Source organism: Oncorhynchus kisutch, unplaced genomic scaffold, assembly GCF_002021735.2.
Source record: "Oncorhynchus kisutch isolate 150728-3 unplaced genomic scaffold, Okis_V2 scaffold1308, whole genome shotgun sequence".
Classification (NCBI taxonomy): domain Eukaryota; kingdom Metazoa; phylum Chordata; class Actinopteri; order Salmoniformes; family Salmonidae; genus Oncorhynchus; species Oncorhynchus kisutch.
Window position 1 is genome coordinate 14,248 of NW_022263253.1, and position 11,950 is coordinate 26,197.

The following is an 11,950-nucleotide window of genomic DNA, read 5'->3' on the forward strand; positions in this document are numbered from 1 at the left end:
ATCTGTATCTCCGGCCGTGCGCCTGGGTCACTCACATGCTTTGATGAAAGGAAATGCCCTTTACCCTCTCCAAAGAATTACCATGAAAACCTTTAGCATACCTGTGGGCAGTAGAATCTGCAGTCAAGAAAACCTATTTCTAGGCCCTTTACCTAGATATGTGGTTATAGGTCTGGTTGATCACGCCTCTAATACGGGCAGTTTAGATAAAAAACCCTTTAATTTTCAGCACTTCAATGCAGAGTATGTAGCGCTCTGTCAGGACGGACGTCAGGTTCCGGCGAAGGCTTTCCAACCACAATTTAATAACAACATATCTGTGCGAGAATTTTACAATCTATTCCTGGCTACAGGGCGACATCTAAAAGATCTCTCTTTACCTATTGACAGAAATGATTTTGCAGAGGGTTACACATTGTATGCTTTCAATTTATCACCTGATGATGACACCTCAGGAAATCTGTCTGTGGTGTCCCAAGGTAACCTCAGGCTGGAAATGCGTTTCCGTACACCTTTAGCCTGTACAGTTAGCATGATTGTTTACGCATGCTCTGATTCAATCTTGGAAGTGAATGCCCGAAGACAGGTCTTAGTGGATTATTATTAAGGACCTTTGAACAAAGACATGAATACCCAAGAGTTGGACGGGCTCATGAGCCGCTTGATTGGAAAACAATTTTGTGGAGTGTTGGCTTGTGATGAATTACCTATGGAGATATGGTCTGAGAGGCCTGCAATGTTTATTGTCAATACCCATCCTAAACACATGCCTGGTGAACATTGGCTAGCTATGACATTAGAACAGGAAGGTGGACGCAAAATCTCAACTTTTTTTGATTCCTATGGCTTTCCCCCCGGTTTTTCACATTTCCCTAAATCTATTAAAGATTTTTTGACCCTAAACGGTACAAAGATCTACTACAACATCAAACAAGTGCAAGATAACCTTTCCACTACATGCGGTCACCACTGTGTATTTTACCTGTGCCAAAGAGCCCGGGGAGTTTCTTTTGAAGATGTTATGTCTCTTTATAAGGATGATTTAAGAAGTAATGATAACCTTGTATCTTGTTTTGTTAGAAAATATCAAAAGTGTTCAAATGTGTGTCCTTTAAGAACGCGTAATCAAGGCGTATGCTCACGTCATATGTTTCAAGAATGCCACAAATGTTAACTTGCTTATTTTTCAAATAAAAAATTTATTGAATTTAATCATAGTCATTCAAAAGTCATTTTCAAAAGTCTAACCACGCCGAGAGATCGGGTTTAGGAAAAGGTCCTTAATAATAATCCACTAAGACCTGTCTTCGGGCATTCACTTCCAAGATTGAATCAGAGCATGCGTAAACAATCATGCTAACTGTACAGGCTAAAGGTGTACGGAAACGCATTTCCAGCCTGAGGTTACCTTGGGACACCACAGACAGATTTCCTGAGGTGTCATCATCAGGTGATAAATTGAAAGCATACAATGTGTAACCCTCTGCAAAATCATTTCTGTCAATAGGTAAAGAGAGATCTTTTAGATGTCGCCCTGTAGCCAGGAATAGATTGTAAAATTCTCGCACAGATATGTTGTTATTAAATTGTGGTTGGAAAGCCTTCGCCGGAACCTGACGTCCGTCCTGACAGAGCGCTACATACTCTGCATTGAAGTGCTGAAAATTAAAGGGTTTTTTATCTAAACTGCCCGTATTAGAGGCGTGATCAACCAGACCTATAACCACATATCTAGGTAAAGGGCCTAGAAATAGGTTTTCTTGACTGCAGATTCTACTGCCCACAGGTATGCTAAAGGTTTTCATGGTAATTCTTTGGAGAGGGTAAAGGGCATTTCCTTTCATCAAAGCATGTGAGTGACCCAGGCGCACGGCCGGAGATACAGATACTTTTTTAATAAAAAGGGTTGCCCCCAACACTTTCAAACTAAAATCCCCGTCTTGGGGAGACATCAGGCAAAAATCATCCTTGGCCCTGGTTAATTTTAATCTTAAATCAACCGAATTTAAGAGTAACCGTTCTTGAAAGAAAATGTCAGAGTGTATAGGGCCTAGCAAATGAAACTCTCGAGATTCGGCGCAGTAGCGAGCTCGTGCCGCTAGTCCTTTGTTTGCACCGGTGGAAGGGTCTGTCGATTCCATAGAGGCTCCTGCAGTATCCTTGCTAAACAGCCCGGCGCTAAATTGGGTTTTGAGAGTGTCTTCGGAGTAGTTTAGTAAACACTCCATGATGGCTCTATAAGGGTATGTAGCGCTGCTTTGACTGATTAGGCGTTCACCCAAAGTCACATCAACTTGGGAGAAAATGGTGGCCAAGGGGTAATTAATGAGACTCACTTTGGCATCGTCTGCAATATTAGACCCATCTCTTTTGGTCACTTTTAGACGTAAATGCACCAAGGTGTTGTTGAGGTCCAGATAGTTGTCACCATGGCCTGGTATGAAAAATTCGATAGGCCCGTTATCGGTAATAGCAGAGAGAGGGGCTATCTCCACATAACTGGATCTATCTATTGAATGCTGCGTTAACGGTGCCGTGAAAAGATCAAGTTCTGTCTTTATAGCTTCAGAGGACATTCGATGTAAAAGAGCCATGTCACTTATTCTTTTAGAAAATACTTCCTAGTATTCTTTTAGCCTGTTTTGGTACAGACCTCCTCACTTTACCCCGTCTTTGACTTACTGAGGTTCTTTTAACAGTTAACCGCCGCTTTTTAGGTGCAGGTCTACGCCTTAAACCAGGGGGTCTCTTTTTTGGCCTTCGAGACAATATCATAAGCCCCGAGCCTTCTTGATGCTCCACCTCTGGTGACGCCCTTCGGGTCATAGCATTGGCTACAACCTCACTTACTATATTTTTAGCCGCTGATTTTAAATGTGGTTTGGCTATGCTGAAGCCTCTCTTCATAAACGGTAAAACCATCCTGAAGAGGTTACGGAATATACCTCCTATCCCCGAACCATACATTGTCGGCGCTCCATGATATCCTGGTAGTCCATTACCCACTTGATCCGCATAGTATGAAACATAACGGTTAGGGTCGAGCTGATGGTGCTCCATAACACTTTTATTTGTATTATGTTTATAAATATAATACAGCTATTATATATGTAGAGAGGTTTTGGTGGGTCTAAAGTGGAGTTTTACAATCGTTTTACCATAAGTAAATTCAATGTTTTCGTTCTGATCCGTTTTAAGCTCAACCAGAATGTTTTCAATATAGTTCTTGCTGACATGTACGTAGTGCGGCTTGTCATAATTGACAGTGACGATGTCCCCATCCTTGCCGTCTATATGAACTGTTCGCAGGAGGGGCACACAGCTGTCTCCGACCCTTTGATAGGTTATGATGTCGGTATAGACAAATATGTTGTAAAAGCCTGCATGTATATCCGCAGGGAATGGGAATAATTTATCGTTCACATACGTCCATTTATTGGGACCCATCCCCAACATGTAGGATAAATTACCGCTGGTCTTTATACCTCCGTTAGCAGGCCCTGAGATTTGTATCCTTTTATGGATTGGATTGTAGAATAGGAATATTTCCATCTTGTTCAGGGTTAGGTGTTCATTCAACTCTGAGACGATCCTGTCGACGGTTCTATAGAAACCTTTTTTAAGCTTAATAAGTTTCGCAGGTTCCGAGAACCTTTTGCAATAAAAATCACGGTCCTTAGCTTTGATATTATACCAACTATGGGGGTATGTAATCTCGCTGAGACCTACTTCCCAAGCCTCTGATAACTCTATAGGCTTTGGAAAATTGGTTGTATACTTCGAACTCTGATTATTACGATATATCTGTGCCGACGCATTACTGGGGAGAGTCAGGTAGAAGCCGCTGTGTTCCATGATGCCCAACTGTGTACACGCGAATGATGCACTAGTTATCATGACTAGGGGTTTAAATTAACCCCCGTTGCCTCCACCACATCCTGCTCCAATACCCAACTGTTGAACTTTTGAGGCCAGTTTTTCCAGCGGACCAGCAACCATTTTTTACCCTTTTCTCTCTTCTGATCTAGAATCTCCTCCACGTGAAAGACTTTGTCTTTACCCAACTGGACCTTCTGTAATTCCTTCTCATAAAAAGATCCCTCTATAAGATCCCCGTCATAATCTTTTAATTTGTAGACCGGCGGAATGCGTGGCAGACATTCGGTAACGGTAAACAACTCCGAGCTAAAGCCTTGTTCGTATTTTTTGTCGAAAACACCCCTCAACTTTGATATACGCACCAAGTCACCCACTAGGAATTTAAAAGTCATTTTTTTCTTACGGCGAAGTGGGAACAAACCATACATATTTTTAAAGACTTGAAAAGAGTTTTCCGAAGAGACCTCCGAGGGCTTCATACGTATAGTCTTATGGTAGCTGTGGTTGTACCCGTTTACTAAATCCTGAACTATGTCTGTATATCGGTTGGTGTTGTGAGCTGTAAAATAGCGCCACATCCGCTCTTTCAAAGTCCTATTAAAGCGTTCCACAACCGAAGCTTTCAAATCAGAGCCTGTAGCAAAATGTACTATATTATACTTATTCATTAGCTTCTGAAATGTTTTATTAAAAAATTCTTTTCCGCCATCCGTCTGCACTTTCTTGGGGGCGCCTCCTGCCTTCAAGATCGATTCAAAGGCCCTGGTCACCTCTGCCCCGCTCTTATTTTTTAACACCCTTACATAGGCTAATTTAGAGAAAATATCTATAACCGTTAGCATGTAGCGATTTCCATCATTTTTATCGGCAAGGGACTGCATGTCACATAGATCCGCCTGAAATTGGGATAATGGATGCGTAGAAAAAACTCTATTTCTTGGAAAATGTTTTCTTACAGGTTTATGTAGAGTGTAGGCATCTTGCTCTGATAACCATTCATTCACTTTAGCATCGCTTAACAGACTACCTGTTTCTTCGACTATAGCTCTCTGTAAACGCTCTTTACCCCCATAAGACCCGGGGTTAGAGGGATTATAATATATGTTTTTCAACAGCTGCTCAGCCATCCTTCTTGCCTCTCTGAGGTACAATAACTGTAATGAGCCACTTTCATATAACGACAACATTTCAGTTTGTGAATTTTTATTTTAAGAATGCAACAATTATTACGTATACAGACAATTCAGGATTTGTTGCAAGATACAAGTCCCCGTTTTCTCAACAATCACAGCATGCAACACCCTGTATATATTGTTTAGATTTACAGGTTTGTTTCGCTGAATTTTTAAAACACACACGTCTGATATATAAGTATATAAACAACAAATATGATACACATTCACATTAAAGGGTGGTTCAAACAAATAATGTAAAATCTTAGCCAAAGTTATTTCTAGTTCTTCAGAATCCTCAACAAGCCTTGATACCATATGTGACCATTGTAAACTCTCGCCCGTATGTCGGACATGTTTCATGATTTGCTCCATTTTTAACACACGCTCTACAATAACCCCTGTATTGTGGGTTGTGTAGAACTTTACATTGTTCACTTTATTTTCAATAATCTGATGCATAACATTTGTAAGGTCTCTCAAAAGAAAAAATGTATTTATTCGCTCAAACATCGTAGACACATAGTTACCCATAGCTCTAAATAAACAAAATGTCACTCGGTCTCTTGGGATTTATTGAGCCAGAAAAGCATCACATCAGCCACCACAGCTTCCCTGTATTTGTTGTCGTCCACCAGGGTGTGTCGGATTTCTTTGAGTTTCTCATGGATGAAGATGGCCTCCTTCAGTTCATGTAGGAAGGCTTCGGTTACCCCGTAAACTCTAGGGATAGACGGCGCAATACCCATAGACTCCAGGGCGATGACCAGCGCTGGTATAAAACGGCAGGACCACAGTCTTTTCACCAGCTCCTCAAAATGATTGAAAAAGTAGTATCTAGGAGGGTCGTAGAGGCAAGGATGACGACGCTGGCTGGGATGATTGATCTCACAGCCGATGCATTTTTCTCGTATATATTCGCCAATCACCACGTTTAAAAGTGTAGCTACAGAGGCCTTGATTGTATCCACAAAAATAGTACTGGCCACCCCATCAAACACATCCTCAGGCTGGGTAAATGTCGGGGGTGTCACGGGTCTTGCCAGGGGTGCGTAGAGTGTAGGGCTTCGTGGCATAGAGTCTTTAGTGTCGGGCCCCCATGACGTAGTGGCTTCCTCGTAGATGGTCTGGAGATCCATGGTGTATGCTGAAATGAAGAACTGGCTGCTTTTTTTCTTTTTATTGTAGAACAAGGCCCTTGGGTATCTGGGGGGGCGGGGTTAAAGCATCCGCTTACTTAGTTATCTTCTTGAGGCTCTTTTGCATCGTAATCTTTACGATTCGTATATATTATGCACTTCTTTAAATGAACAAGGCTCTGACGCTGTTGGCTCTGTACAAAGAGAGCATCCAACGGTTGCAACATTTTCAATTCCAGTACATCCCAACTCTTAAAAGGAATAAGCAGACGCAGTCGGGTATCCCCAGTCAGGCCACCACCCCTAAGGTTGTGGTTTCGGATTGCCTCGGTGCCGATATAGAACTCCACGCTGCCGCACGGTCGGCCATTCTTTCTTTGTATTTTCACCCTGTGAAATATTTGTCCTGAGGAGTCCGGGGTACCTTCCCAACGGGTCTCGTGGCCCGTGAACACACTATACCCCTTGGTGATAAGGCTCAGTTCAGGACACACAACCTTGCGAAAAACCGACCAGTCTTCAACACCATATTCCAAGCCTACAGTCTGGTCTGTATATTCTTCTCCTTCATCTACCGTATAGAGGGTCACTCTACAGGCCAGGTAATCAAACCGATACCCCCACTGCTGGCCATTAGACATCAACACTTGATCTGTCAGAGCATTTGCTGGCGGTATTTGGGTTCTATACACATTTAAAAAACGTTTTTTTGGCGCATCATATATTGCTGGTTGATACTTTGCCCTTGCTCTATGGGCAACCCGAAGGCCTGTTTCAGTTGTTACAGTCATCACTGCTTTGGTACCGATCCCAAATTCCATGGTTATTCTTAAGATCTTGTGCACTCTTAAACAGGTATTGTTCAGCGGCTTTATAAGGGGCCTTAACCAACCCAAACCGTGAGAAACAGTAACAGGTTGACCTGACACATGGTCACTTACTCAACCCTGGGCATGCACCCTTCTACATGACATAGGGTCATAAATCATTACATAGGGTCATAAATCAGGCTTGGGTCATCAATCATTAACGGCCTGTCAAAGGGACCCTTACTCACCCCATAGCCCCCACCTAACCAGGCTTGCCTATCAGGCTTGGGTCATCAATCATTAACGGCCTGTCAAATGGACCCTTACTCACCCCATAGCCCCCACCTAACCAGGCTTGCCTGACCAGAAGACATGCACACGTCATCACTACATAGGGTTCACATAGCGTTCACATAGGTTCACATAGGGTCATCAATCAAAATTTTGACACGTGACATCTACTTTAATCTCTCTTCCATTAATCACCTCCCCCCAATGTTTCACTAACAACCCTTTTAAAAACGCATGAAACCCTCTTAATCTACTACAGTCAATGAAAAAGTGCATAAAATCTTCCACCCCTATACTACAAATGTCACATTCCCTATTAATATCTCTATTGATTTGATGTAAAACCACATTAGTAAAAACCCTATTATGTTTTACTTTATAATCATTATCTTCACATTCTATTGAATTACATTTTACATTAACATTCTTCCATATTGATTTCACATCCAAATCCACAAAAACCTTCGCCCACACTTTCTCCGAGGCAGGAACTTTTATCTCCTGCAAGATACATTTACTATATACTGTTTTAACTTTCAAACCTGACAAATAATGTTTCACTCCATTACTTTCATAAAATAAAGCCGGTAAACCTCCAGCTCTCTTAACCACCTCTGTATTTATTAAAAACACCCACTCAGGAATACACCCCACAATTTTCTTATACATATTTCCTACAGTAGTTTTGCTTATTTCATCCTCCACCTCAACAATATTGTCATAAATAGCCTGTACAGGAAGAAACCCTGGAATGACTTCATATAAAATATCACAAATCTGTCTCATCCCAGCCCTCAGAAAATATTTACAAAACAACATTGTATTATTATACTTGATCTTAGGATTTAAAAAAATTGGCTGATTTAAAATATTTTCCAAAATGTTACAATCATAAGAAATGTGTGGTAAAAACTGCCCCCAAGCCTCAAAAACTTCCTTGTAAAACAAAGGTACATTTCTCTTATCCCCATTCATTTTGTGTATCACGTCTCTAATTGTATTAATTGTGTCAGCTATATCCCTCCCAGGAACACTATAATTCTGTGTTGGTGCAATAATATAATGTAAAACACTCTTCATCATATTCGCTAACATTTTGGCTAAAATCTTGTAATCCACATTCAATAAACTAATAGGCCTATAATTTTCCAATTTTACCTTACTCCCTTTTCCATTTTTATATAGTTATCATCCCTGTCACCATCGATTCTGAAACAGTCATTCTCCTCCATATAGTGGTAAACCTCCAATAAAATAGGTGCTAAAAGACTTTCATACATTTTATAAAACTCTGCAATGATCCCATCAACACCAGGGCTCTTATTCACCTGTAAATCCTTAATCGCATCTATAACTTCATTTACTGTAATCGTCCCATCACACATCAACTTATCCTCTACATTAATTTTCACCTCCACACTATCTAAAATCTCCTGTACACACCCCTCCTCCATCTCCCCTTTCTTAAATAAGTCCCTATAAAAATTCTGCACCGTCTTTAAAATCTCTACATAATCATCTACTACTTCATCCTTTACATTTTCAATCTGTCTAAGATATGTTCTCCTTTGAGTACTCTTCTCTAATCCAAGAAAAAAGAAGTGCATTTCTCCCCCCCCAAAAAATATAATAGCCCCCTTACACTTATCTATGTCATATTTACTCAATTTAGCTTTCAACTCTAAAAACGTTTCTATACTATAATTAGGTTCACTATCATACTTCCCCATTTCTTCATCCAATTTAGCTCTCAACTCTCTCTTTTCATCTGACCCCTCTTTTTCCTTGCATATCTTATACCTTTTTTAAAACCTTTTATTTTTTCCTTAACCTTGTCCCACCATAAACACTTATCATTATCTTTCTGCTTATCCTCCATTTCACATGCTATCAAAGATGTAAGTTGTTTACAATAATCCTCATCCCCCAAATAACTATCATTCATACACCACGTACCACCCCCTGTTCCTTCCTTTTCTAAACCCACCGAGAAAATTAAATATGCATGGTCACTGAAAGTTGTAAAAACATACTTAATCTTTCATAAAATCTCTTACGCCTTTAACTAAAACCAAATCTATTCTAGTTTGTTTTAATTCCCCTAAAACCACCTGCCTTCCCGTTTATCGGGATTTTCATCTCTCCATATGTCCATTTTTTCTCAAACATCACCTTTTTTAAAACCCCCCTAGATGCATCACTTCTAAAGATAGCTCCCCTTGTCATATCTAATCTGTCCATTTTCACATTAAAATCCCCCACCACAATGCAATTTCCCACACACCATCGTCCCACTTCAATAAATAAAACCTTGCGCTCTATTTCGTTATTTGGTGCATAAACATTTAGAATTCTAAAAATCCTATCCATATACTCAATTTAAAACTAAAATCCTCCCATTGTTATCATCATATATATGTACCAGTTTGTCCACCACATCCTTCCTCAATAAAATAGCCATGCCACTAGAGTTCCCCCTACCATTATTCACAAAAATAAAATCCCTCCATATTTTTTAAACTTTCAATACACAATCATTGTCCCAATGCGTCTCTTGTAAACACAAGATATCCACGTTCTTCATTTGAACTATATTTTGAAATTTGTCCATAAACCATTTACATTTAGGGACATACAATTAACCATTAATATAAATACAATAAAACAAATGGCCTTCATTATCCTTTACATGTTGACTTGTTTTTTCCCTTTTCCATCCTTTTTCACGTCCCCCGCTTTCCTCTTCCTCAGGCCTCCTCTTATTCTCTCTACCTTTTCAGTGTCGTCTGTATCCGAAACCAACTCCAAATCCATCCCATCCAACCAACTCAACCTCTTTCCCGTGTCCGTTGTGCTTTCTGTATCCATTTCCGACTCTCATTGCCCTCTCCCTTACTCCGACACATTCTCTGGCATAGTGTCCCTGGTTTCCGCACTTAAAACACCTAAAGTCAGGGCAGTCTTTTAAAATATGCCCAGGTTGAATACACAGACCGCACACCCTGACCTGCTTGTCATGAATCACCCTGAAGTATTCACCCCCCTCCTGTGTCTCGAACTTTGTGGAGTACGGCAAAAGACTGCACGGTGTCCGTGAACTTCACCTTACAGTATCTCGTTCCATCCACGATCTCCGTCCCCGGCCAAACTCTCCTTCGGATATCCGTGACGGCGGCTACACCCCAGCTGCGCAGCTTTTCCATTATAGCGCCGTCTCCAATATAAACCGTCAAGTTCATAAACGAGACTATTAGTTCGTTTGTCATCACGTCTCTCGCCATTATCTTCGTGTCCTTCATCATGAAACCATCCATTAACCTCTTTTCCTTTTGCATCCCGCATCGTGACTTCATTCTTCCTGTCTCCTTTTATTCTGCACCCCACAACCTCTCCGCACACTTCCTTAATTGATTTCAGTAATTCCATCGTTATTCTGTCTTCTCCCATCAATTCTACTACCACCGTTCGTTCTTTGCCATATTTTAACCCATCTTCAGGTCCATGTTTTGTCCGTTGTCCATTGTCCTTGTCCATTCCCTTGTTCTTTGCCATGTTGTCCGTCATAATAAACCAAAATATGCAGCAAAACTGCAAGGGGGAAGAACGAACCAAACTTAAAACTTATTCAACTGCAAAAACCACAATTATACTTCGAAAACTGTTGAAATAAAAAAAAACGCTCAAGAAAAACTCTTGCGCAAACACTCACTCAGCTTAATCAACCGCACCTGTCTCACTCTCCTCACCGGAAGCGCGTACTCAGGCCGGTATGGTCGTAAGCGAGAAAATATCTCTTGGTGCACTATATAAAGTGTGACGACCCTCCCACTCTGTCTGCCGTATTCTGTCTTTGCTCTTGTTTCCTTATTAGGATGCCGGTGGGTGGAGTTGGGAGGGTCGTCAGCTTCATGGGAAACACTTGGGCCATGTGTCTCCCAGGATAAATATACCTCTTCCACATTCATGGAGGAGACTCTCTCAGAATACGGCAGACAGAGTGGGAGGGTCGTCACAAAAGTCAAAGTGAGTCTGATTAACAGCTGTTGCATTTTCACCATTTAGATAAGCATCTTTGTGTCACTCAAAAAGTGGAAGAAATTGCATATACTGTAGCACAGATTGTTGGAAGAAATACAAACTAACCTTGCTTACTTATTTCAAAGCGAGGGCACATATTTCAGCCTTGTGGGAAAAAAAGACAAAGAGTTGAAATTCCACAAGGCAGTGACAAAAAGCTTACAGCACCTGGTATTCCCAGGCGGTCTCCCATCCAAGTATTACCCACTTGGATGGGTAATGCAAGGGGGACCGTTTGTCCCTGCATCTATAGGTTTTCGCTCTCTAAAATGGACACCTTTTTAATAGAACATCCAATCATGTTATATTTCTGTGTCCACGACAACGTTTAAAACCATAGCAGGAAACCAATTAAGACATTGATTTTGGGGTGTAGTTACCCTTTAACTAGGCATGTCAGATAAGAATGACGGCCTAGGAACTGCCTTGTTCAGGGGCAGATTTTTACCTTCTCGGCTCAGGGATTTGATCTTGCAACCTTCTGGTTACTAGTCCAACGCTCTACCCACCTGCCCGCCCAAGATTGAACTCGTATAATATTATAAATAAAATGCACTTCAATAAAGCGTTTCACATTCTCCAC